At 33.9% G+C, this 27161-nt stretch overlaps 1 pseudogene; it reads right to left on the bottom strand.

Annotated features, from left to right (window-relative positions):
* Positions 1-228: 228 nt before the first annotated feature.
* Positions 229-27161, bottom strand: LOC150092590 (putative protein FAM10A4; annotated as a pseudogene).

Here is a 27161-nt window from a genome sequence, read left to right as displayed (position 1 = left end):
ACCCACTTACTGGAAAAGTCTGGGTATTTTGCAAAACCTTCTCAAATTTTTCAAAATATTGGACTAGTAACTGAATTACCCCATTGGTATTAATCCCAAGTAAGTAATAAATATAAATTTTTCTTTTGGTGACAAAATCAAATGAGTTTAATTTCCTATTAGCAGTTTGTAAATTATATGGCTGTTCAGTATCATAATTGTGGAACCACTAATGAAAGCATGTGATAATTAAACCAATTTGTTTTCACATATTCCCATATTACCTCCCCCCATCTTCTGAGCCACTTTCCGAAGAATACTAGAAATCTTTAGATTAGACTGGTATTTTGCCATATTTGCAGGATTTTGGCTAATTTCCTGAAAGGCAGCAGTAACTTCAGGCTCCTGGAATGCCTGCACAATCTCTGGATCCTGAAGTTTTTCTTGCATCCCTGCAGCCATGAATGGAAGAATACCACCAGGAAATTTACCTGCAAAGCCTGCATAACCAGAATCACCATGCTGCTGCTCCTTCCTTTCTGCTTTTGCTTTTTTAATACTTTCTTCCTTTTCTTTCAATTCTGTTTGTTTTCTTTCATACTTTCTCCTATGTTCCTGAATCCTCTTAGCGTTAGGCATCACTTCTTTGAGTCATTCATTAGCTTCATCAGTATAATCCAACTTACAAGCTGTAGCAAGATCTTTAACTGCTTCTTCCCATTTCCCAAGTAACCTATGTGCTCTGCCTCTATTTTTATAGGCCAATGGCTGGTCAGGATTAAGAAAAAGAGCTTTGTCACAGTCTCTGAGGGCAGCATTTGGTTTCTCTAATTTCAGATATATTCCAGCACGTTTGGCATAGAGAGCAGCACTCTGTGGATTTTTCTGTATGTCATCCGTAAATAAACTGATAGCATCATCTAACCTTCCGTCACTCACTGCTTCTGTGGCTTGTCCCCGTTTTTCATTACTTTCTTCTATCATTTCTTCAGTTACCTCTATACTATCATCTCCCATTGGTTGATCTGCATCAGTATCAGGACTAACAACTCCAATTCAAGTTCACTTTCATCTTCTTTTTCCTCTTTTAATTCCTCTTCCGATTTTTCAAAACTTTTGTTTCCATTCTTTTCTTGCCTCTCAGTCTTTTCCTCATCGAACTCGGATTCAGGAAGCTTTACTCCAAGACTGGGAAGATATTCCTTAAAAAATGATAATTCAGGAATATGAAGTACCGAAGGATTCTTCTTACACAAATTAATAAACTCAGATAACCGTGAAAGTTACCTTTTATCCAACTTTTCGGCCATTTTTATATTTTAGAGACGAAATGTAGGTTATCCTTAACAAATTTTATGCTCATAAACACATTTAAACATTTCTAAACAATACTTCCACTGAGCTACACAGCGCCCTCCCGCGATCAGCCCATTTTATTATAACAATAATAATAAATAATTGGAAATAGAATTATAATATCATTTATATGTATTGTGCGTGTTTCACAGTGGACTTGAGCGAAGACTAGAAATGGTAACATAATAACAAATGTAATGTGTATTGACTATATTTACCTTCTTTTGCTTATCAGTATTAATTATAGTATTGTAATAAAGCAGAACTTTATTACAACTGTAATAATAAAACGCTACAATAAGTGAAATCACGTCTTACACTGTACGTAACAAATACTGCGTTTCCTTATCGTTGGCCAAAGGCCTTTTTCGGTTTTTCCCTTTCCTGGTACACAGAATTTTGATTCCTTCAAGTTCTGTTGGTATGGCTGGTCGAGTAGATAGCGCCAGAGCTCTCCAACTGATCATGGGTTCGAATCCCTCTTTAGACTGCTTACACGAGGCGCCTGAAATAGCCTGAAGAGTTCCATTCATGCTTTTCAGAGAAAGGGACACAGACTATATTTTCATTCACCCCGCTATTTTTACGCTTAGCCAGAAGCCATCACTTTTGTTTTGCTGATGTTTAAATTAAGCAATTTCCCATCTTAATTAATAGAATCAGCAGCTGCAGATCTTTCTTAGTTTCTACTATGGGAGTTGTATCGTTTGCATATCTTAAATTATTTATTTGTCTGCTACCAATCTTAATTCTAGCTGGGTCTTTGTCTAAGTTAACCATTCTCATAATATATTTACATCCTACGTAGTCTTAATCTTTCTCCTGCTATTTCATATATAAATATAGATATAAATTACCTAATAAGGAAATGGAAATCTATAGTAAATCCTGGAATAAATATCAGTCAGCATGCAAAGGTAAACGCAATACTTTTTTTTTAACAGATGACCAGGTATATAAATTTCATGAGAGGACCTTCAGAGATTCGTTCACCATTTACAGCGAACTGACTAGTGAATGCAATTTACGAATTTTCCTAAAGAAAACTAAAACTGGGGATAAATATACAATACGAACTAAAACAGTAACTGAAAACCGAACCAGAAATATTTTCAATATTTAGGATGTGATAGAACATTTGATATAGATAATGATGTAGATGATAAATTAACTGTTTTCAAGCAGTCTGTGATGCTTGATGAAAAAGTAAAATAGGAATGGAAAGATTTTTAAAATTTTTATCAAGTCATGACCATACCAACAATATTATATGGTTAAAAAGTTAAACAGAGAAGGGAAAAAAAAAGATTAAAATAGATTACAAGCAGATGAAATGAAATTTCCTAGAGTATTTAAAGGATGTACAAAAATGGATACAATATAAAATGATGAGATAAAAGGAAGTAATTATAAATATATTTAGTAAATTATAAGATAAAAGAACACCAAAAGAATTGACACCGAAAGGAATAGAGGAAAGTCTTTCAAAGAAAAATAATTAAGTATAAAAATATGAAAAGAAAAGAGATATAGGAAGAAAATGAAGGTAGAGTCCTTTCTAATTTTCTAATTAAACATTTTCTAATTAGAAAATGTTTAATTAGAAAATTAGAAAATTTCTAATTAGAAAATTTCTCTAATTAAAAATTAGAAAATTAGAAAATTTCTAATTAGAAAATTTTTCTAATTAAAAATTAGAAAATTAGAAAATTTTCTAATTTCAAATTTTGTATAATTTTGCCAGTAAGAACCAAAACTGAGACGATTCGTCACGTTTTAGCAACGAGAACTCATGTCATTAAAATGTATCTATACAGTGTAGAGTTGTTTTTTACATTCGAATGAGAACGAAAAATAAAATCCGTAAGAGACACATTCTTCTATTAGAAGAGAAAGCATACTTATCAATTTATTTTGGACACAAGACATGGATAGATAACACAAATCCGAAGGATGCTCACACAATTTTTCCATATTGCTCACGTATTATAACACAGTGACGGCTGAACTGGATAAGGGTAATGGGTTTACAGTGATTCGAATGGACCTTGCTAAGGCCTTTGACAGAATACCACATGGAATTCTAATCAGTAAACTTCAGCATATGGGGATGGATATATATAGGGTTGGTGAGATAGATAGGAGGATGGTTGATGGAGTGATATCAGAGAGTGGTTTACTCAGGAGTAGAGTCCATAAGACGGCCTGTGACTAGTGGTGTGCCAAAAGGACCTGTTCTTGGACCATTGCTGTTTAATTTGTTCATTAATGATATAGAAAAGGATCTAAGAAGAACAGCTCATTTGTTTGCGGATGATGCAAAGTTGGGTAGGGCAATACTGAATGCAGATGATGTCAAAATTTTGCAGGATGATTTGGATAGATTGGAGGTCTGGGCTAAGGAGAATGGATGTCGATTTAATGTGGCAAAATGTAAGGTTATGCATTTTAGGGTGAAAATATTGGCGGCAGTTTACTGCATTGGTGGAACTGTGCTCCAGGAAATTGATGAGGCACGAGATTTAGGAGTGTTGGTGGATACGGAATTGAAATTTAGGGGACACATTGCAAAAGTGGCCAAATCAGATCATCAAACCACTTGGTTGCTGAAGAATACGTTGACAAGCAGGTTATTGTTCCTCTGTATCGAGTGATAAGACCCCATCTCGACTACTGTGCTCAGATTTGGGTTTCTTCTTAATGGGGAGGAGGTGGAGAGGATCCAGAGGCGAGTGACCAAGATAATAGCAGGTCTGTGGAATGAACCTTATGAGAACAGGTTGAGGATTTTGGGGTTGCAAAAATTGGTTGATAGGCGGAGGAGGGGAGATATAATTAAGACATTCAAATTACTGAAGGGTTTCTATAAAATTAATTCAGAAGATATTTTTGAGAACAGAGCTGGTAGTGGGAGAACTAGGGGACATTCATGGAAACTGGGCAAAAGTGTGGTTAGTAAAGGTGTTAGAGCTGGGTTCTTTACTTTTAGAGTGGTGAATGAGTGAAATGCGCTCCCTGAGTCTGTGGTGGATGCTGTGACAGTGAATGAGTTTAAGGCGAGGTATGATAGATACTGTATGAATGTCGAATAGTTGTGATGAATATGATTTGGGGCCTCCTTCGATGAGTCTAATGACTCCCTGGAGTTGCCAGTAATAATAGTAATAGTAATAGTAATAATATTGCATTTTTTTTATACAGCGGCATGCTGATGTAAGTGCGAAGTTGGTACAAGGAGGTGGGGAAGAAGGTTGAGTTATCTTGGTTGTTTTAAATTATGGCTGAAGCACCCTAAAACAGAGACCCTTCTATTTATGTTTGTTAACTGCGTCTGGTTAACAGACGCAGTTAACAAACTGTGCTTTTCTGGTGTTTTAAGGGAAGAAAAATTTCAAATTCCGACAGGAAATTTGGAGGTTTGGGGAAAGGATGGCTACAGCTGGCACGGCACAATTATTACATATATCAATTTGTTCTTTTTAAATTACTACACAGTGCTTTTCATATGAAAGATCAATAAATATACATCTCCATTTAATGCTGAATTATGTATTGAATTTTTCTCTGTAAAAGTGTTTTCTCTATTATATGAAAAAAAATCATCATTTCAATAAGAATAATTTCTAAGGATTCTTTTCGTACATCAATGAATTGGTTCTATTTCCAGTTAGTGACAGAAGATGGAGCCACTTTCTCGATATCAAAATAGAAAAAAAATTACGCATCACAGGAACGAAAGCTGTAAAAATTATTTATACATTTGTAAACTCGACTTTTGATAGATGCTCCTTTTCGACTGTGCAAATGGTTATATTTTCTACATTGTTTTATAAATAACCAATAGTCCCGAGGCGTGCGACACTCACGGCATATTTTATGGAGATAATTTAGCATGGATGTAAGGCAGTGGCGCACCCAGGGAGGGGGCTAAGGAGCCCTGGACCCCCCCCCCCAAAAGAAAAGGAAATAAATCTATACTTGATCGGGTTCGTAAACCCGATCTAGATTTTCAGTCGCAATTTATGTAAACACATCAGCCAAGCCGAGTTGAATGATCTTGTGAGAGATCTCAATTTTACGAAATAACAAGCTAAAATCTTAGGGTCAAACACCGTTGGGACCTCCTCGAAAAAGGCGAATCATCACATTATTCCGAAAGAGTCAGCAAAATTTAGAATAATTTTATCCCCTTGAGTGCTGACCTAGTGTTTTGCAACAGTATGAATGGAAACGCTGGAGAGAAAACATGATCCCGATGAACGCGTTTGTTTATAGATGTGGCAAGGCTTATCATTTGAAGGCTGTTCTTCTAAAAACCGGACTAAATATCCCCTATTCAAGTAGCGCATGCTCGTACCAACGAGCCATATGCTCGTTAGTAAGTAGAATATGGCTTTGCTACTTAAAATATATTAACTACGATGATTACAAGTGGATTCTTTTGTCATAATTTTATATAAGTCAAGTATGACATTATGAGATTAAAAAAAAAAAAAAAAAATCCACTTCGATCTCTTTAGCGTGCGAGACGACAGAAACGCTTCACATCCCTCCCTTAAACCCTAAAACTACTTCTCTTGCCAACACATTAAAACTAGGTTTGGTTAAAAAGTTTGCCTAAGGCCTTCAAATAACAAGGCCTTAGAGGATGGTATTATCATTTAAAGGGAAATCTCTAAGAATAAGTGATGCAAAAATTAAACAGGACATTTAAAAGTTTAAGCTCCCACAGTGTATTTGGTCCTCGAGGCTATCGTCTAAATTAATATAAGAACAGAGGAAAACAGATATGAGATATCCTACTCTGAAGACCACACATGACAATATAAGCAATGTGGTAGCATTTCACAGGAAATGAGTCATTTCTAGTTGTAAATTTATTGTTGTAAACTGCAAAAAGTTTACAACAAAAGTTGTAAGTTGCAAAAATTTATTGTTGTCATTTCTTGTTGTGAACTTTATTTTCCCAAGCAACACGCGCAGTTGTAAAGGCTAGCTGAAGCTCACTGGCTACAGCTACTTTAACTGCATATGGCCTGTATTTAAGACGACGTGAAGGGAGCGGAAATGACTATGCGCGCGCATGAAATCACAGTACTGCAGCGAGAACCTGGAAGCTCCCACAACCGAGCAAGCCAAGGTAGCTTTGACTAGACGAATAAGCATTGGTCTTCGATACAACGCAAAGCTCAGTTATTGACGCGGAAGCTTAAGACATCTTCTGTCTACAAAAATAAAAGGAATGCTTATAAATGCATGCATTTATTAACAAATAAATAGTACGTCTTTCTCTAGTAATGAACTTGTGCAGAAAGCATAGCAAGCATGGAGAATTCGCCCCGATCAAATTAAAGAAAAAAAGCAACACCATTAACCACAACCACGGTTTCAATATTTAAACACCAAGACGTACAACAAATTGCATTAAAATAAAGGTATCTGCCATATATATATATATATATACCCTCTGTCCAAAAAGAAACCAAACTTTTCGAAAATATAAGAAACTAGTGGCGCCACCTGTTGCTCATGTTATTTTTAACAAGAGCAACAGGTAGCGTTAGTATTTCCTAACCTAACCTAACCTAACCTTCATTAGAGTTGTGTCAACTGTTTATGACATTTGCTTCATTAGAAGCCGAGTTATAGTGCTAAGAGTGACAGGGTGTTAGGAAAATGAGTTTCAAACAAAGAGCTGCGATTGACTTTTGTGTTAAACTCGGTAAAACTTTTGCCAAAACGCATCGAATGCTTCAAAAAGCATACGGTGATGAATGCTTAACCCGTACTCAAGTTTACGAGTGGTTTAAGCGATTTCAAAGTGGTCGTGAGAAGCTGCAGGACGACGAAAATCCGGGTCGTCCAAAACTGGACTGAACGAAGTTAACATCCAAAAAGTGTGTGATTTCATCAAAGAAAACCCGAAATCATCCGTGAGATTGATTGAAGATGAATTGGGGATTCCAAAATCAACTGTTCACGACATTTTGACCTAGAGTTTGGGCCATCGTAAATTCAGTTCACGATATGTTGCCCAGAAGTTGACCGACGAACAAAAAATGTGTCGAATTGAACACTGCAAACACCTCATTAAAACCGCTCGTAAGGACTCAAACGTCCTTGAGACGATCGTTACTAGTGACGAAGTGTGTTTTGAGTATGAGCCCGAAACAAAGGCGCCAGAGTGCTGAGTGGAGACCACCAGAAGAGGGGCATCCGAAAAAAAGTCGCTTGGAGAAGTCAAATGTAAAGACAATGCTGATTTGTGTCTACGATTCCAAGGGCATTATCCACAAAGAATTCGTTCCGCCTGGCCAAACGGCAATGGTGAGTTTTATCTCGAAGTTTTGAATTGATTGATAGCGAAAATTCGTCGGGTACGACTGTCACTCTTGGCACTATAATTAGGCTTCTAATGAAACAAATATCATAAACAGTTGACACAACACTAAAGAGGGTTGCCACCTTCGACAACGAAAAGATACAAAGGTTGCGCCACTAGTTTCTTCTATTTTCGAAGAGTACAGTGTTTTTTTGGACAGAGGGTGTATATCCATGATGAGTCTAGTCTTCTGTCTTTATGGAGACATCCGTTAAAATACAATCAGTCACAGATTCGCCAACAAAATTTAAAATTCGTCTTCAATCCAATCAATACTATCTCTGATCACCTGCAACCTCCTAAACCTTCACATCCTCCACTTAAAAACACCAGATGTATGATACGATCAATTGTAGTTGTGATTTACACTACACAACACAGACAGACAGATCTGGAGAGGCACGCCGATCAGAACATTTCAAAGAGAACGAAAAGAAGACACAATTCAGTGACAGCACATACAAATGAAGCAAAACATTAAATAGTATGGCAACAAACAAAAAAAAAAGCTACACATAGATTATCTGGGTTTTTTGTTTGTTTATCTGTCAAGGGTTCAAAGAATGAGCCGAAATGATGAATCTTCCTTTACACAGCAACAAAATTCAAGGAGTGATTAAACATCAAGTTTGGTCTTCATTAATGCACACTTCACGTTGTTATTTATTTTTAAATATTTTCACTAGAATTGTATTAAGTTTACAATTCATCTAAACTATACTATTTATCATTATTTATTTATTAATTTATTTTTAAACATACCGGAAAAAAATCCTAGCATAAAAACATTAAATTTCAATTAATGACAGAAGATGGCGCCACGTTATAAAATAGCAATAAGGCTCTAAATAACAGGTACGCTTACCGGTCGCCATTTTGTGTTCAGAGTCGCATTAGTTTGAGCTCTTGATTTTTTTTCGACTTTATAGCGAACGGTAATATTTAATTATATCCATATAAAGCAGTACAACCAATAATAAAGGTCATGGGAAGTCTTTCCTTTACGAATTCCACGAAAAATGAATGCATATGAACAAAGCCAGCGCTAGGGTCTTTGCCACCCGCATGCAATGTCTATCTAAGCACCCCTGTAACGATCCAGGCTATATATTATTAACATCTATGTACAATCAAAATAAATATATATACAACTATTTACAATATATACATTTGTACATAGAATGCTTATTCTAATTGGCATTTTGATTTACATTTCTTGATATCTTAATAATATACAGTATATTATGTACAATTTATTTTTCCTTATTTTTAACATCATAATCTGCTCAGTGTCTGCTTCTTCCTACAGTCCTTTTTACATGAGCTGAGCAGTATTTTTCTTTTAATGTAACATAACTTTACTATCCATGGAATTTTGTATTATGAATTTAAGTTACCAGTCACATTTCTATTTCCATAAGTCATATTTCCTTTTTATAATGAAATTCCTATATTTTTGTAGTATGTTTCCAATTACATATGGGATTCGATCTACATTATTGTCTCTTGTCGGGGTACACCTTTCCTTAAACCTATGTAAGGTTTGTTTTAAAATATACAACAATGGATTTTATATTGTGAACTAATCTGACAATATTCATATATAAATATACATATTTATACATGTATGTACATATACACACATATATACCTATTACTACTTTACGTATAATACGTCTTCTATGCATATGACTATTTTACTTATAATACATATAATTATTCTTTCGGAGACACTTCTTTATAGACCTTTGTTATGTTTTAAACTGTCATTGACATTTTTGATACATAAAACTAAACTACAACCTCTATAGTTGACAAATATTATGCACAAAACTACAACTAATTATAGCATAAAGCAATTAATGTACAAGTGGTTATACAGCTTAATGAAAAAGTTTATAATATGCTTATCTTTCGCTTATGTATATTTATTTTATCGTGTATATGTGTGTTTTATGTTTTTTTTTGTTTTTTTTTTAAATTTATGGTGGGTTCTTTATTTCTATGATTAGCAGTTGTTCTTCGAAGTCTGAGATGAGACTTATTTGCCTCCATTGGTGGTTTGTTATTTTGTTTCTGTTTATGGTATCTGTGATTGTTTCTTTTATGTTGTTTATTTTCTTGAGTATGTCTGGTCCTGTTTCCCTTCCGTAAATTTTGTCGCATCTGTATGTCCAAATCGAGTACATGGTTGTTATAATAATGATTGCTTTAGTTGTGTTAATGTTACCTTCGTGTAACCAGAATAATGTGTGGTCTGTAAAGGGTTCTTTGTGTTTTATGTTTAATTTTGGGTTTATGGGCAGATTGAAAGCTTTTTTAAGTGCATTTGATAGTCTTAATGTCCCTCTTTCAATCTCCCGATGTTGTGGTGGTGGTATAACTGTGCGCGTGAGTTTGATGTGTGCTGCTTTAGGTCTCATCTTCAAGAATTCGTTTATTCCTATGTATTTGTTAATAAAGTTGTAACCTTCCGCAATCTCGTGGAACATTCTTGGTGTTTTGCCACTCGAACGCGGAAGGGAACATATTACTTTGTCGGGCATTATCTTCTGCATATAGTATATTATATATGCGCTCCACGCTTTTTCCTCTGGGTAAGTTCTCTCTATGATTTTTGCTCCCGCACTTAGAGTTTTTAGGTGTACGTTTATTAAGCCGAGTCCTCCCGCCTCAATGTCATGGAATATTGTTGATCTTCTGATGGGTTCGTATTTGGAACCCCAGATGAATTTTGCACACTCTCTGTGTATTCTGTCTACTTCTTGACCGTTGTAGTTGGTATTGCTCATGAGGTACCATATCTTAGACAGTAAGTATTGATTGCATATTTTAGCTTTACTTGTTAGTGATATTGTCTGTGTCTCATCTGCGTAATTTTCTTGGTTATTTTTGTATGTGCAAGCTCCCATTGTGTATTCCCAACTGAGCTATTTCGGCTTTTTTCGACGCTCCCTAAACAACCGTGCTGTAAGTCGAACTCAACCATTTTGCTTCTGAACTTTTTAATTGTCTCCTTGTCTTATACAATCCAATGGGTCAAAGTCAAAGTATTATGGCGTGAGAAGCGATGTCAGTTTTATGTCTTTTGATGTTTACAAATAAGAATTAATTAATAGTTATATATGCATAATTAAAGAAACAGAGAAGGTATCTGTTATCTATCAATGGGAAAAGATTTTATCGACATATAGTTTATGCTTATTTCAGTCAAATATTTATTTCAAATTGAAAATTTAATAACAGAATTTCCAGAGTAAACAACATCACATTGTAGGAGATATGTTTTGTATGAAATGGGCTGAGTGTTTGAACCATTTTTCTTTGGGGAGAGCACTTTGACTCAAATAGATTTCGTTTTATTATGAGTGGACCACTCTTAATAAAACCACTCTATATCTAAACCACTCTGAGTGGTTTAGATATAGATATAGAAGAAATAAACTATCCTAGTTGATTGGAATGTTCCGAATTCCGTTAGATTCTGTTTGGATTTCTGCTTTGAGGCTATATTTGGAATTTTTCGATGTGCAGAAATCGTTAGGCAATAACCACAGGCATGCAGCTAGAAATTTTCATTTGATGTTGGAACATATATTATTAGCCTTGCAGTCGTTTTAGTTTTTTTTTTTTAATTCTGTTAAATTGAGCCATCTTTTTTTGCAATAAAAATAGATTACATGATTCCTGATGATGAAACCTTCGGCAAAATTCACAAACGTTCCCTTAGTGTTTCAAGGGTCAGAATGCTTTGAGAAGAAGAAGAAAGAATCTGAGAAATTAGTCAGTAATTTTAGTCATCCTACAGAGAAAATAATAATAATAATAATAATAATAATAATAAATCAGTGTAATATTAAACATATTTAATGATAAATAGTACAACACCATTTTGTAAGTAACGAAATCTTTTATTTTGCAGAAAACTGATAATTAAGACATCTCCAAACTTTACAAATAATATCTATTTATGCAAACTTACCAGTCAAGAATATATACATATTAGTTTAATTTCTCAGTCATCGGGACTCATATAAGAAGTATTTTGATTTGGTCTTCACTCTAACTCTTTTGCATACGAGCCATTTTTTCAGCGTTGTTAAGAAAAAATAAAAATAAAATACTTATCAAATTATATTTGTGAAGTGTCTTACCATATTTCTTGATACGTGAAAAATTTTTGTTTACCTTTTATCACATTAATTTTTTGAGTCTTTATCATTTTTATTTTTAATTAAAGTAAATTATTAAAAATATTTGAATATAAGCTCAAATGACTTAGTACTCAAAGAAAAATGAAAGGAATCAATTTTATAGGATAAATAAAAAATTAAAAGCATACTAAGCCGATATTTGTTACTTTATCCAATCTTCTCCAACTTTTGCCATTATCGATATCCAACACAATTTAATACTTATACAATGAACCATGTTAACAATTTACAGACTTTCTTAATAGAATATACGACATAGCAGATTATATGTCTCCAAATTTTTATTATTTCTTATCACAAGGTAGGTGTAAATTATTATTATATTTTTAAATACTTAAGCAAGTTCGAATAACAAAATTATTGAAGCGCAAAGATAAAATTACAAGCTACGAAACATGGAATCAAACCTGTAGAAGGTCGGTTTAATTTTTTTTACGTGCGAAATATTTGGGCACAATTTGAAAGGACTAAGGAATATTTACAACAGATTAAATTTTTATGTGAACTATTCCAAAAATTGATTCTTTTTGGTGGCTCCGTCCCCGTGCCTACGGCGCTCAACCTCCCCGTTACCAACCTTGACCTGTAAACTTTTACAACGATGCAAAGTGCCCATTCTAATTGAAGATATTAGTTAGAATGCGCATTGAAGTTGATTTCACTGGAATCATTAAAAAAGAAAGATGACATTACAATTTACGAAACAGGATAATGAATCATGGACCTTTAGTTCTTCAGTCTAACGCTCGCCCAACTGAGCTTTTTTTTTTTTTTTTTTTTTTTTTTTTTATTCAACTGAGCTATATTGATATTATGAACTCCCTTAAATACATATATGCTATAAATCTGATCGTCATACGCATTTGCTTCTGAAAATTTTAACTAACTCCTTGCCTAACGCAGGAGAATGGATATGTTAAAAATTTCTATACATTTGCTAAAACAATATAAACTGTGCGATACCCAGATATCATTAGAAATTATATTAGACTTATACAAAGTTTTTTTTTTTTATTTGCAATATCAAATATCATTTACTATAGATACTTGCACACAAGTTTGAAGTGACCAAAGCTTAGCCATTCAGGCCTAAGACTATCACCACTAATTTTAAACGAGTTAAACTAATTTTAGCTTGTGTCATACGAAGCATTAAGTAACACTTCTTTCTCTGTGGATAGTTTTTCCCTTCAGTTCAACTTCTCCTTTTTCCTATCACTATTTTACATTTTCTTTCAAGTGACACGTTACTACTGAATGATTGCAATAGCCTGTTTTTGCTAAAATCTTAATTGTTTTAATTCATGACTTTTTAATTGTGCCAACGGCACAATACTCCATAAGATAACTTTTTTTTTTTTTTACTCTTAACTGATGACGTAGATTATCTACAATAAGGCTATTGTAGATAAGGCTAAAGGTAATTGCAGATAAGGCTATAGCTACGATATATTGCGCAATCAACTGCTGGCTATTATATCACCATCTGGGACAGCTATTACTGAGGTTTTTTTTTTTTCTTGTTATTAAAAATCCGCTAACGTCTTTTATTCCATATAAAGATTAAATTTAAATATACTTATTCCCATAAAAGCGAAATTTATAGATCTTTAAGTTTATTTTAGCCCGTTATTTGATTGAAGACTTTGAGTCATAATTCATTTGTTGAAAAGCGGATATTTCACCAATTTATTTAAAGGATAAAATACATTTAACTGGTGGTTCACATTATGTTTTGTGAACGGTGATTTTAATATTTCTCCCCATGAATCTTAATCACACCCATTCATCTTGCACTCATCCTTCTGGCCTTTTGTTTATTTTGTTGCTATAGAAAAGTGACGGAAAGCAGCAACTAAAATTAATTTTTTTCATTTGATTCTTCATTTTGATTCCGATTATCAGCAACGAAATTAATTTAGTTTTTTTAAGGAAAATAATTAGCCGTAGCCTTATCGGAAATATTAATATGATATTTGAAAGAGATCGTGCAGTAATCATTGATATAATACATAAATAAATAAACAAATCCGATAACGCATTTTATTCCTCGAAGGGAGGAGGAGGAGACGAGGCTATTTGGTCCTGATTAACTTTTAAAGACTTTCCACTACTCTCCACTCTTAGCCACATAATAGTTAGCCCAAGACTATCAGTGATTTTCATTGACATCTGGGAGGACAGAAAGGCAGACAACTGCCGCCGTCTGCCTTAGTCTCCTCCCAGATGAAATATGGGATGAAACGCCCGAGTTTCCGGATGAAAAAAATAAAACCGCTTGCCCGTGCTAGTAATCCATTAATTTAACTTGGGAACCGGTCGAAGAAAGGCTTAGAAAAAGTTCCTCTAATCGTGGCTATAATCGAACTTATGCCTAGAACTATGAATACAAACGTCATAAACGATCTACTTGTGAACCTAATAATTTGTCTTACCCTATTGATGTGATAAGATACAATATTATGAATAACCTGAAATGCTGAGATACATTTTTGAACTAGACTGTTAAGCGTGACATTATATATTTCGCTTTTTTATCCATTAGGTGAGGAGTTTTTCACAGTTTAAAAAAGACTTTCAAGATACCGAGACGTTTTATTTGGACAGTGTTTGGTCGTAGCGTGTTAAAAGAATTCCTTAGAAATCATACAGCTCTCAGTCAGATCAATATCCTCAATAGGGTCGGCATTTTAACTCTGAAATCCAAGAAAAATCGTTCTGGAGTGTGAAAAGGCGCCAACCGTTTCATTTGGAATTCGAATACTCAATCAATCATTGCACCTCAGTAACGAGAGAGTTGGGAAACCTTATCAAAATAATTTTTCCAAACGTTTAATTATTTCCTTGGAGACTGGGAGTTAATAAACGGATTGTATTTGGCTGACAGTGGACAACAGAGTGGTCTTCAAGTCCTGCATCCCCTTGTTCGCTAAAACGCTAGAGGTACAGGTTTGTCATTGAGAACCAAAGAGCAATTGCCATAAGACTACCATTTCCAAATTTGTATGCTTTCAAATTCTGGAATATTAAATTTCACGAACGCGTGATGCTTACTATTCTCTCTATATAATAAAAATAATAAAATAGTTTGTCCGCGCGGTTAGCCTAGTGACTATAATAACTAAACACCATAAGCCACGTATATATATTCAAAGTTGGAGAGGAAATGGGATTTGGCCCAAAATTTAGGAACTGGCTGCAAACTTTCTACGAGAATGCAGAAAGTCAAGTAATCGTGAACAGGAAGCTATCCGCATCTTTTAAAATGAAATGCTCAGCGAGACAAGGAGACCCCCTCTCTATGGCCCTCTTCGTCCTTGCACTAGAACCAGTCATCAGAGCGATCAACTCCAACAAAGAAATCAAGGGAACAAACATTCACGGGGAGAGCCAAGCAAAAATATTGGCATATGCTGACGACATCACATTAACCCTAGAGACGGAAACATCCATTGAAGAGTCAATGAAATTGTAAACGCCTTTGCAAGAGCTTCTGCCCTGAAAGTAAACCTAAATAAATCTCATTGCATGCTAATAGGAAAATGGGAAAAGAACCCTGAGATTCCTCAAGGCATAAGAGCTCAGGAATACTTACTGGTTTTGGGAGTTAAAATAGGCGGCCCAGAAACGTATGAAGAACAGTGGAAAGAACTCCACGCGTGGAAAATAAACACCATGCGCCCAAGACAACTATCCGTAAGAGGAAAAGCGCGAATATGCAACATATGTTTATCCTCTCGCATCTGGTACAAAGTGAACAACATCCCGTAACATGGGCAATGGGCAGATAAGATCCACAGGCTGTGCGCCACCTACATCTGGGGCTCCCAGTACGAACCGATGAGGAGAACAACGCTCTTTCACGAATTAGAAGCCGGAGGTCTAGGTCTACTTAATATCCACTTAAAAACAGTTATCAACAGAGCGAAGACTGCAGAAACAGCAAACACTAAGTCATACCACGGATATGCAATAGCATTCCTACAGAAATGCCTTCCACACAGAATAATCAGCACAATGCCAGAGATTCACGGAAAAGTTCCCAGAATGTTTACAGAGATGGCGGAGGGATACGTATTTGTAACAGAGCGCATCAACACTGATACCTTAATAAGTCAATTAACAAAAGCAACATACTACAAACTAAGCAGAACAACCATTTCCATACCACAACATAGAGAATTAAGAAGAGGACCAATCACACTCAGTCCCGTATTAAACAATATCTTCAAGCTCCCAATACATCCAAGGGATAAAACCTTCTTCTTTAAAGTGCACCATGCCCGCCTACCAACCAAGATGTGGATAGTGGCTAAAGGTATACCCCTTGAAGGGCATGCAACATGTCAGTTTTGCCAGGAACAGGAAACACTATACCACCTAATGTTATATTGCAAGGAAGCAGAAGTAACTTGGAAAGCCGTTAAAAGATGGCTTCCCGAAATCAAAGTAATCAATGAGGAAATGTTCTTCTGGCTAAAAGGAAAACATATAAACAGGGGGCAAACCATTGTTCTAATCCTAACGATGTACGCAATTTGGGCTCACAGGTGCGACCAAGCGTATGGAAGAGAAGACAGTCCCGGAACAATATCGAAATTACATCACTACATCCAGGAGGAGATCACCAATTTAGTCCAGTCCAGAAGAATGACTACAGAAGAATGGACACACTTAACCTCCAACCTTACATCAGATGAACCCTCCAACCAACAACAGAACGACACCTTCATCACTCCTAGTGGAAACGGGGCACATCGGAAGTAAATTCGGAAGGATACTAACTCTCCACCTCCATCAGAGGAAACATCACCTGAGTCACTTGGAACAGATCTCCTACCGCAGGAAAAAAGAGTGCTCTCCTACTTTATTGCATGTGAATGTTAGTTCGCTGTACAGATGTATATATGATTTATCTTGTAGAATATATAGATTGTTAAATATATAATAAGTGTGATATATAATTATATATATGGTATGTAAATATAATTAACTGTTTATTCTTAAAAAAAAAGCTAGCAAAGCTGAATTATACCTTAATTGATGTAATAGAAAGTAATGTGTATGTAACTAAGTTATGAGATTCCCTGTTTATAAGTAAAGGAAGTCAAGCCATTTTAAAGAACAGTAATGTAGCAACTACATTATAACATGATGATATAATATAAAATGAAACTTCGATTGAAATAATGGTATAACAATTGTATATATTGTATATATAATTCATTATGATGTAAATAATTGCAAAAGTTGATAATAAAGTTGTTAAAAAAAAAGTTAGCCTAGTGACTATGCGCTTCGCAACCATGTACTTGGGGAAGGAGTGTCCTAGGTTCAATCCCCGTTGGAGACGTGAGGAGTTGAAGGATCTTCCTCAGCTATAGCCAAGTTAGCCGGTCTTGGGTGCGGACAGTAGCTTTTTTTTCCCCAGTTTATACTGTGGTTTTTCATCCCGCTAGGTGATTTGGCAAAATCACCTAGCACTCCCGCACTCTTCCTCCATTCAAAAATTACCCATTAATGTTCTACGCACTCCGAAACTGCCGTTATAAGTTGATTAATAAATATGAAATTCGTTCTTGGTTCAAGACCAAGGATATTTACCTAATTTTATAGGCGTAAATGAAATCCAGGTTTTTATCGGGCAGACTTCAAACTACCTATGCTTCATGTATATGTTCCGCAGGTTGTACTTCGACACATATCCTCAAAATTTGTAATTTTCGATAAATATTGTTGGCTTCCAAGAATGACTGACGCAGAACGCATGCTCACCTTTACTTTGTAACGGTGCCCCTTAAATTGCCCTTAATTCTTCAGGGCCCACAGCTAGAGTTTCGTGCGCCTGTTCATAAGTACGGCTCTGCATAAAAGCATTTTGGGGGTAATTTCCTGAGTTTTCTTGTATATATCTAAGTGTCAAGTGAAAGACTCAAGTCGCAATTGTCCAGAAACCATCTGTTTTCTTTGTTAGATATAGGTATAGTTGGTAATAGTGACGAGTTTTAATGTTATTCATTGATTCAATAGAAACTGAAAAATAGCAATTTCTTCATTAAGTACAAATAATTTTTGATGTACTTATGGTTAAGAATACTAAACAATTATATTCAGATATTCAGATTATACATAAAAAAAAAAGAAAAAAAAATGTTTACTACTAAAGCAATCATTTCAAAATGGTTTCTTTTGCCGATAAAAGGTTTTTCATCAAAATTTTCAAAATGAGGGAACATTCATGTTTTTTTTTTTACTACAAAATACAGGAAAGTTTGTACAGTTTTTGTTGTTCTTTTATTTGAATTTTCTCTCTCTCTCTCTCTCTCTCTCTCTCTCTCTAGCCCAGGACTTGACCGAACCTAGAATTCTCTTCTACTTGATTGAGAACATTTCTTTACTTTATGAAGCTATTAACTGTGTGCATTGTTATTACCACCATTTTATTATATATTTAAAATACACTGTAATTGAATTTTTCGCATTTTTTATTTTTAAATCGTATTTTTATTATTATTGTTTTATTTATTTATTATTTTATTATTTATTTATTTATTTTATTGAGAGAGGGAAAGTTTATGTAAATGCATATATAAAATATTGCCTTTTATCTTTTCATAAAATTCATTACTGAAATTATCAAAATAATATAAATAAATGTTCAAAAATAGAATTATTGATATCCATTTTACCATCTTTTGGTATCGTAACATAAATCAATGATTAAATTTTGCTCATAGTCAATGATTTTTTAAAATATTTATTTTCACCATTTTTAAGATTTTTCAAATAAGTTGATATTGTTTATATACTGAAAAAAAAAAACTCAAAACTACTTAAGAAACCACTTCGACTTCTTAGAAACAAAGCATCATTCTGTGAACATACTTCCACTTCAGTAAATGTCACATTTTCCAGACATCTCCGTCCCTCAAGTGTGACATCATTTATGGATGGTTTCTGAGACGTTCACTTATCAAAAAGAAATGAATCGATGTCCATCTCGCTATTGATTTCAATGGACTTTTTGTATGTCAAATATCTCACACCAAGATAACCGTATTTCCATTGAGAGCTTTTCTTTCTTCACGAGAGAGAATATAGTATGTGTAATAAGATTCGCTATTTTAAGTTGAGATGGTAATTTATAGATTATAGCGAGGAAATGTTCTTTGGTAGGAAGAAAAACCAATTATACTGCTTTCACATGGATATAATAAAAAAAATTATTTTATTTTTCTCAGAAATATTAAAGTAACTTATCGTTTATTTATAAATTATTAATTAAAAGTTGTAAATATTTTTAATATTTTACAATTTAAAAAAAATTTGAATATACCTTAAGATATTTCATATATCATAACCCTATAAGAAATTATGAAAGGCTTTGCAGTGGGAGGTTGATATTGAATTGACCGTGAGATGCGGTGATTAATACCCTTGGAGGGTAATGGATGGCAATGCTGTAGCCAATGAAGTTCTAACTGAGGCTCAGCTATTGCTGTTACCCTCCTACCAAGATCAGAGCTTTAATTTAATAGCTCAATAACACCTTATCCCTATATAGCCCTATATATCCCTACACTGTCCTCTAAAGATAACGGGGAAGATGAAAAGCATTCTTACTTCGCCCCTTTAAGCCAGTCCTTATAAGGACTTTGTGTGATTAAGACGATTAGTCCTTTATATATAGGACTTCCAGGGTAACAAATGGCAATGCTGTAGTCAATGAAGTTTTAGCTGAGGCTCGGCTATTGCCGTTACCCAACCATAACTACAGCTTTTAGCTCAATAAACCCCATCCATACAGATTTTCTTCATTCAGATGACGGGATAAAGAGTCAAGGATTCAGTCCATCTCCCAGTTCTTTTAAGAACTTGTGTGATTAAAGAACGTTAAGCACACTACGTAGCTGTGCTTTTATTGATGTAACGAGCGGTTCTGGTGTGCCTCCGTTGGAAGCACCGCTGAGTATCTTTGAGTGATTTGGGTTAAAATTATCCTCTGAGTCACTCATTGAGTTTAAAATGAACTGAGGGATCATCTAGTTTTTGGAGCCGAACCTTTATTTATATAGTATCTGTAATTTTTATATTATTCTCTTTTACAGCAGAAGTTTCATCGTCAACAATTTAGTCATCGTATTTCGTGAAGAAAGAATCATCACAAAATTTAAATAAAAGTTTAAGATAAACTGATGAAAAGCCGTATTTAAGAGTCCTCTAAAAGTATTATGATTCCTTCATGAATAATGCCGCATTTTGAAAGTAGAATCTATGCAGTCCCGATGCCTTTTCCAGCACACGTTTAATTCAAGCTAAGTTAGACAGTTCCTAGCACATCCAATGATATTGAAGCTTTCAAGGAATGGGGGTAACATAGAAATCTCTAGGATTCGATGGCCTGGGAAAAGAACTCTACAGGGAAGCTTGGAGATTTAATCTACCTATTCAAATGACGGCTTTTCTTCTCACACAAAATACCAAAGGAATTTGTATCTAGCCACACAGTCAAAAACAGAAATCTTAGACAAATCCAAAATAGGAAAATTAATTTCATTATCCATTCTTAAAATACTTTCCCGTATAACCAACAGTCGTCTAAAAATAGGCAACAATTAATAAAGGGGAGTCAACAAAGGGGAAATCATATTTTGTCTGCTTTTGTTATGAAAATTCATTTTTCTGTCCAACAAGGTTGTCTGACCTAATAACCGAACGACAAGCCCAAACAGCGAAGGTCAATTTGAGGCGTTAATCTAGAAAGGATCAATCATCTTAACGTCAGCCATCTTCAGAATCTGTTTCGGAGTCTTTTTTTCTATTAGTAAAGAAGGAAAGAAAGAATATTCTCTGATTACCAAATAAATAAAAAAAGTGATGAGGTCTTATTCTTTTTCTCTCCTACTATCGCTATATCTTTAGTTTATCCTTTCACTATTGTTTCTGCATTCTCTACCTAAACTCCTCTTCGCCTATGATGAATATCCCTTACTTCCTAATTTCCACGTTTGGTCTAATTCTTATTTATGTAAAAAAATATTGTTTTCCAAGTAATCAACACCATATTACAGGATTTATTTTTGTCTGTTTTTCACTCAAAACTTCGTTTGCTGAATTCTCTCAGCATGTTGCACACAATATTGTTAATGTGCTCTTTCTTCGCTTGTTGGCATTGCTATCGTTCTAGAGTTCGGGAAACAAAAGCATTACACGTCTATTATGTGCGTGTCATAAGAAACTGAGATCAGCATTTATAGTTACTACGCAATAAAGCAAGGAAGAAAGTGTTGCTGATATCGATTTTACAACAACCAATGAAATAACGTTTCGAAAGACGCCGGGGACAATGATTAGACACGCAAGTAAAAGGACCTAAAATATTTGGCTTAACTTCACATCACACGCGCTTTTGAATTATTGATGTATCGCCTGACATATGTTTACAGTTTGTTATTTGGCAACTGTTACCATGATGGGAACGTCCTCGAGGTGCTCTTTCTCCATACAATGTTCAATAAGATACACACATTTTCACTAGCTACGTATTCGCTTTTTTATTTATCATTATTATTTTTTTTTTTATTTTTCTTGTGGCACATGTTATGCCAGGCATAAAATTTTCGGGAATCGAACCCAGGTCAACTGCTTGGAAGGCATCGTCGAATGATGTGAGAATATCTGGAATGTCAGCCTCGCGATGAAGTTGTAAGTTCCTGATGAACCAAGGAGCATCAAAAGGCATTCGTAAACATTTATTCTGGATAGTTTGAAGCTTCTTGATGTTGTAAGATGATGTGTACCCCAGACTAGTGATACATATGTCAGTATTGGTCTGATGACTGATTTTAAAGAAGTAATTTGTTGTCTGAATTTAACCGACTACGTCTATTGATCCGTGAGTAAGGTTGGGCGATTGCTTTATTGGCCTTTGAGTAAACATAGGATATGTGGAACCCAAATGGGAGTCCTTTATCAAGTTGTGTTCCCAGGTGGCTCCTGGTTACCATGGGATGGGGTATCAAATATGATTACTGAATTATGAGGTGATGTTTTGCTTCTGGTGAATCAAACTGCAGCACTTTTATCAGCATTTACATCAATTTTCCATTTCCGAAACCAAAGTTCAAGATTAGCGGATGTGTTTTGTAGACGATTGGTTATTATTAGTTTCGGAATGAGTAATCTAGTAAGTATCGTGGTATAATTTGCATAATAAACCAATATGGTCAAATGTGTGCGGGGAATATTGGCCATAAATGGAGAATAACAAAGGAGATAATAAGGATCCTTGTGGAACCCCTGCTGTAATTTTGCATTCAGAAGATCTGAGGTCTGTAAATTAACATGAAATTTTCTGTCATTTAGTTAAGATCTGATAAGCTCAATTAAATAAATATTTAGCTGCTATAAGTTTATAAAGAAAGCCATTATATGCCATACGTTATCAAATGCTTTACCATATCGTGAAATATTTCGCATATATGTTGTTTCCAGTTGTGATGTATTCTGCAATTCTTTGGACTTGCGGAAGTGTAAAGTGGTTTGGCCAGAAACCACTGTTCATCTGGTAAGGTTAGTTTTGTTTGATACTTCTTGCAGACTTGGAACTATCTTCTCAGATTCTTCTGAATTTTAAGGAAATATCAACACTTTCCCCGCCTTGGGATCAAAATCATATCCGCTATTTTCCATCGTGTTGGAGAGTAACGAAACCTCAATATTGTAGTGTACATTGGAAACAGTGTGTGTGTGTGTGTGTGTGTGTGTGCGCGCGCGCGCGCACAACAGCTATGTCAAACATACAAGTAGTAACTTTACAATGGTAATAGTATGATATACGAAACATTTAAATGTGTAGTCAATCACTTAAATTAAAATTAAAAATAAGTACATTAATGTTTCTAATTCAATCGAAACTAAATCATCCCAATATACTGTGTAATAATTACTGGTACGCCATTGTGATATAGAAATAAATTATGCATAGCATTTTATGAATGGTAACTTTCTTCTACTAGCAGATATGTTTTGGGACCAGGAAACGGATCGTATAAAAATGATAAAATTTTACCCTCACTATATCCGTAATAGATAGCGGGGAATATGAAAAGCATCTTACTTCACCCCTAAAGCCATTAATGTCAATTTTCAATTCAGTTGAGTAAATCAGTGCTTTCCAAACTTGTGGACGTAAAGGCTCCCCTTTGGAAAAGTTAAAATATTTCACGCCCCTTCCCCATCGAAAAAAATCGTAATACAGACATATATTATTATAATATTTATTGTATTTATATTCAATACAATTTATATTCAAGATTTTGCGTTTGTAAGCTTTTTTTGTGCTTCTTATCAATGCCTTTGAAATGAAACTTATGTGAATAAGCATATATATTTACTAATATTCATTAAGCGCCGAAATACGCAAGAAGCAAAATTTGTGAACCAACACGATGTGTGATTTTGCCATTAAAATATAAAAAATAAAAAAAAGAAATAATAAAAATTAAATACGTTTCTTTTAAGATTAAAAAAAAAAGGAACTATTATACTCAGTCTTAAAACATTTTAAATTTGTTTTCATTATTTCACGGCTCCCTCAACAAAACTTGCGCCCTCAAGGGGACCGCGTCTCACAGTTTGGGAAGCTCTGGAGTAAATCATTGGAGATTGAAGATTTCCCACAATCCATTGCGCATTTCCCTTAAGCTATTCTTCCGGAATTGCCTGTCTTCTGCTGGAATTAATTTTTTGCAAGGGTTTGTAAAATCCAATAACTCAACTTACAAGATTAATAAAACACTGACTGTAAATTACCAATAAAAATTACAGATTTAGCACAAGTGAATAGATTTATTTAAGTTTTTTAATCGTATATATACTGCTATTCGAACTTGACCCGAATGTATTCCAAACAGTCGCTAAAACTATTTAAATTCTATTTTGGACGATAATAAATACTTTGCACTTGCTTTAGGCAAATTTCAGTCGTTAACTCTTCCCTGACTGTTTTAATATTCAGTCTCTGCATCTGCTTTTTATTGTATACTTTTCTGGTTTAAAATTCATTCACACGCGACTCAGAATAAGTTTGGCCTTAGGCATTCACAACAGTTTTCTTGTTAACTTATTAGCCGTCATCCTTAAATGTTGTCACGATCTTACTGGTGGTAGGGAGAGGAAGGTAAAGTCTTTCCGATCAACTGGCACACTAAAAATATCCTATCACATACCGTATTTCAAATGCTGAGGATTTGTCTACTTATCACTAATTCGCCAATAAATAGGTGAAAGTACATTTTCGAAATCTCTTATAGCTCCGGGAATAGTCAACTATTTATTGGCATGATTTCGATAAATGTATAGGTTCCAATAAAGTGACAAGTCGGTGTATGATGAAATGTGATTTTTATGCCTTCTCGGAGATTTCTTCTTTAACAATATGCAGTCACGGATACCGTTAAGATTCTCCAGGAAAAAATTTGTACGTTCTGCCTTCCGGAAAGCTTTTTTTACACAATCACAAGTGTGGCGGTTTTATATAACCGAAAAGAGAATCACCAGCGGCACTATCTGGTACACACGGAGGAAATTTCCTGGTAAGCTTATAGCACTCACGTGTGTGTGATTTTTTTTTTATTCCCCTCCCCTTTAAATATCAGTATTCAGTTGGCACTAATGTTTGGTGATCATCCCATAAACTTTCATTCTTGGTTAACGCTTTGGACTGGATAAAAAAAAAAAAAAAAAAAAAAAAAAAAAAAAAAAAAAATCGAATATTTTCTTGGTATGAATACTTTTGGAATGCTAACACCTGTGGTAAATAGTTTTAATTATGGCTGTAACCTTCATGAGTGTAAATGACAAAACACATTTATCATTGTAATAATTTAAAAAATACGAGAAGTTAATTAAACTTTAGAAGCAAGAAATTTTATTTCTCAAAGTGTTTTTTTTATATTAATTATTTTTGTTTTATCTTTGCTATGGTTTAATAGCAGCAGACGATGTAAAACCAAATTGACAATTTAATAACGGTTTTCTCCGATATTTCATTTCTCAGATAGTTCTTGGAAGTAAAATATTGCCTGCAGCTAGAAATCTAAAATTATCATTTGTAACTAGAAATTTAGAAATGTCTCGAGTTTTCTTAAACTTAAACAAATTAATTATCGGAATGAATAATTTTTAATATTCTTGCTTTTCTGTTTCATAATGGTTTTTATAACTTTTCTTACTAATAGTAACACAATTTTTAAATATTTTTTATTAGTAATTCATTTTAAAAAAGTATTTGCATTTTATCCTCTAAATGCAACAAGAGTTTTTAGTTGTTTAGTAATAAAATATAAGAGGAATCATCTTTCTTCTTATATTTGATGGTTTCATACCCACATATGTTTTCTTAACACTGAATTTTATGAATAAAAAAAAAAAGTATGAAAAATGAGTTATTAAGAAATTTATACGAAAATTGGCTCACGTTTAGCACTAAAATAATATTCAATTAATAAATGTAGAGGAAATTAAAAATATGACAAAAATCAACAATTTAATTTAATATAAAAATTGTATAAACTAATAAGGAAACTTAAATATAAATTAATTGTATGCAGTTTCGTAATGAACTTTGCTGTATCTTTTTTTTTTTTTAAATTTTTTTTTTGAGCCAAAAGATCATCGATGAAGATATTATGTTTTATGCATTTCTAAAATTTAAATAATACAGAAGATCGTTTTTCCTCTTGCTGAAACCGAATAAAATCTTTTCAAAGTATATAGTAGGCCTGGAAACCTTGATTTGTATCTTACCTAATTTTAATCATGCATATTTCTAATTAAATGATTTTTATTTTTCATGCTAGTGTTTGTTTCCATCCGAAAGAATTAATTGTGGCCACAGGACAAGAGGCTGGACCCTCTGAGAAATCCCAGGTAAGTGCTATTTTTTTCAATAAACTGAAAACCCTCAGCAGATTTCCTTTGGGAAAGGGCCTTCGTTCTAAAGTTTATGAGGAATAGTAGAATATCACTTTTATAGACATAAAAAATAACCAAATACAATAAAATAAATTAAAATCGTACAGGTGTTCTTCTTGTATACTCTCTGAAAAAAAAAAAAAAAAACATGCGGAGTCAATGAACATCTAAGACTTATGGTAAAATCCTTGAGAATTCTGGTATATTGACCTCATAAATGAAGTTTGTTGTATTTATTTATTTTTGTCTCAGAATTAATTATGTGTTGTCAATATACTGGATCTCTCAAGAATACCCGCTCAATACATTCTAAAACAATATAATCCGCGACTTTGCAGAAATACGTTGTAGTCAGCAACGACCGACTATATAAAAAATAATAATCAATCTGGCTTATTTTCAAATTCGCATTGTGTTCATCGTCATAATGGCATTCATAAGTAACAGTACGCTGAGTGGAAAATTTATTAGAAATACCCAACAAATAGCGTCTTGAATTTTTTTTTTTTAATAAAGAAAAATATTTTATACTAAGGAATGTATTATTTAATAAATTAGGTTATTAAAATGAATTAATATTTTTTGAGTTTTATGAAAATCATTTCGCAGTTTAATGTAAATTTATGACAAGTATCAGTTAACCCGAAATGGCACTCAAAAACTAAAAACAAATCAAATTTTCAACATTGCTCATTAGTAAAATATTATCTATCGAAGATAAGAAAATATAGTCATTTTGGATAAGTTGGAAATATTCACTCTTTAGTCCAAAACACACCTCTTATTGTACAGTTTTTCTAGAAATTTAGACAAACTAGATGACACACACACACACACAACACCATTTCCAGATTAACAGAGTATATATTTCGTATATATACTCTGTTAAAACACTTACATTATGCTCATTCATTCAAAATGATTTTATTTGATCTTAATATAAGATTATTGTTTCGGTGATCGAACAAAAGTCCTGTATAAAGAAACAAAGAAAGTGTTTAAATTAATAAAAACTCGTTAATAAAAGTAATGATTTATTTTATTGTCGATACACCGTTTGTATGCAGTATATTCAACGTAGGTGATGATCTATGTAGGTATTAATTACCTTCTTAAAGAATTACGCAAACAATATATCTTCTAAAAGCAATTATAAGTACTTCTTTTTCTGCACTTTGTCCTAAAAGGCAGCAAGGAACTTCAGTTCTTCGTTGTTTAAACATTCCCCATAAGGGCGTGTTACGTCTGTCCAT

This window comes from Typopeltis vanoorti, chromosome 25 (genome assembly GCF_054136105.1).
Source record: "Typopeltis vanoorti isolate ZY-2024b chromosome 25, IOZ_Tvanoo_1.0, whole genome shotgun sequence".
Lineage (NCBI taxonomy): Eukaryota > Metazoa > Arthropoda > Arachnida > Uropygi > Thelyphonidae > Typopeltis > Typopeltis vanoorti.
This window is presented reverse-complemented; position numbering and strand designations above follow the sequence as displayed.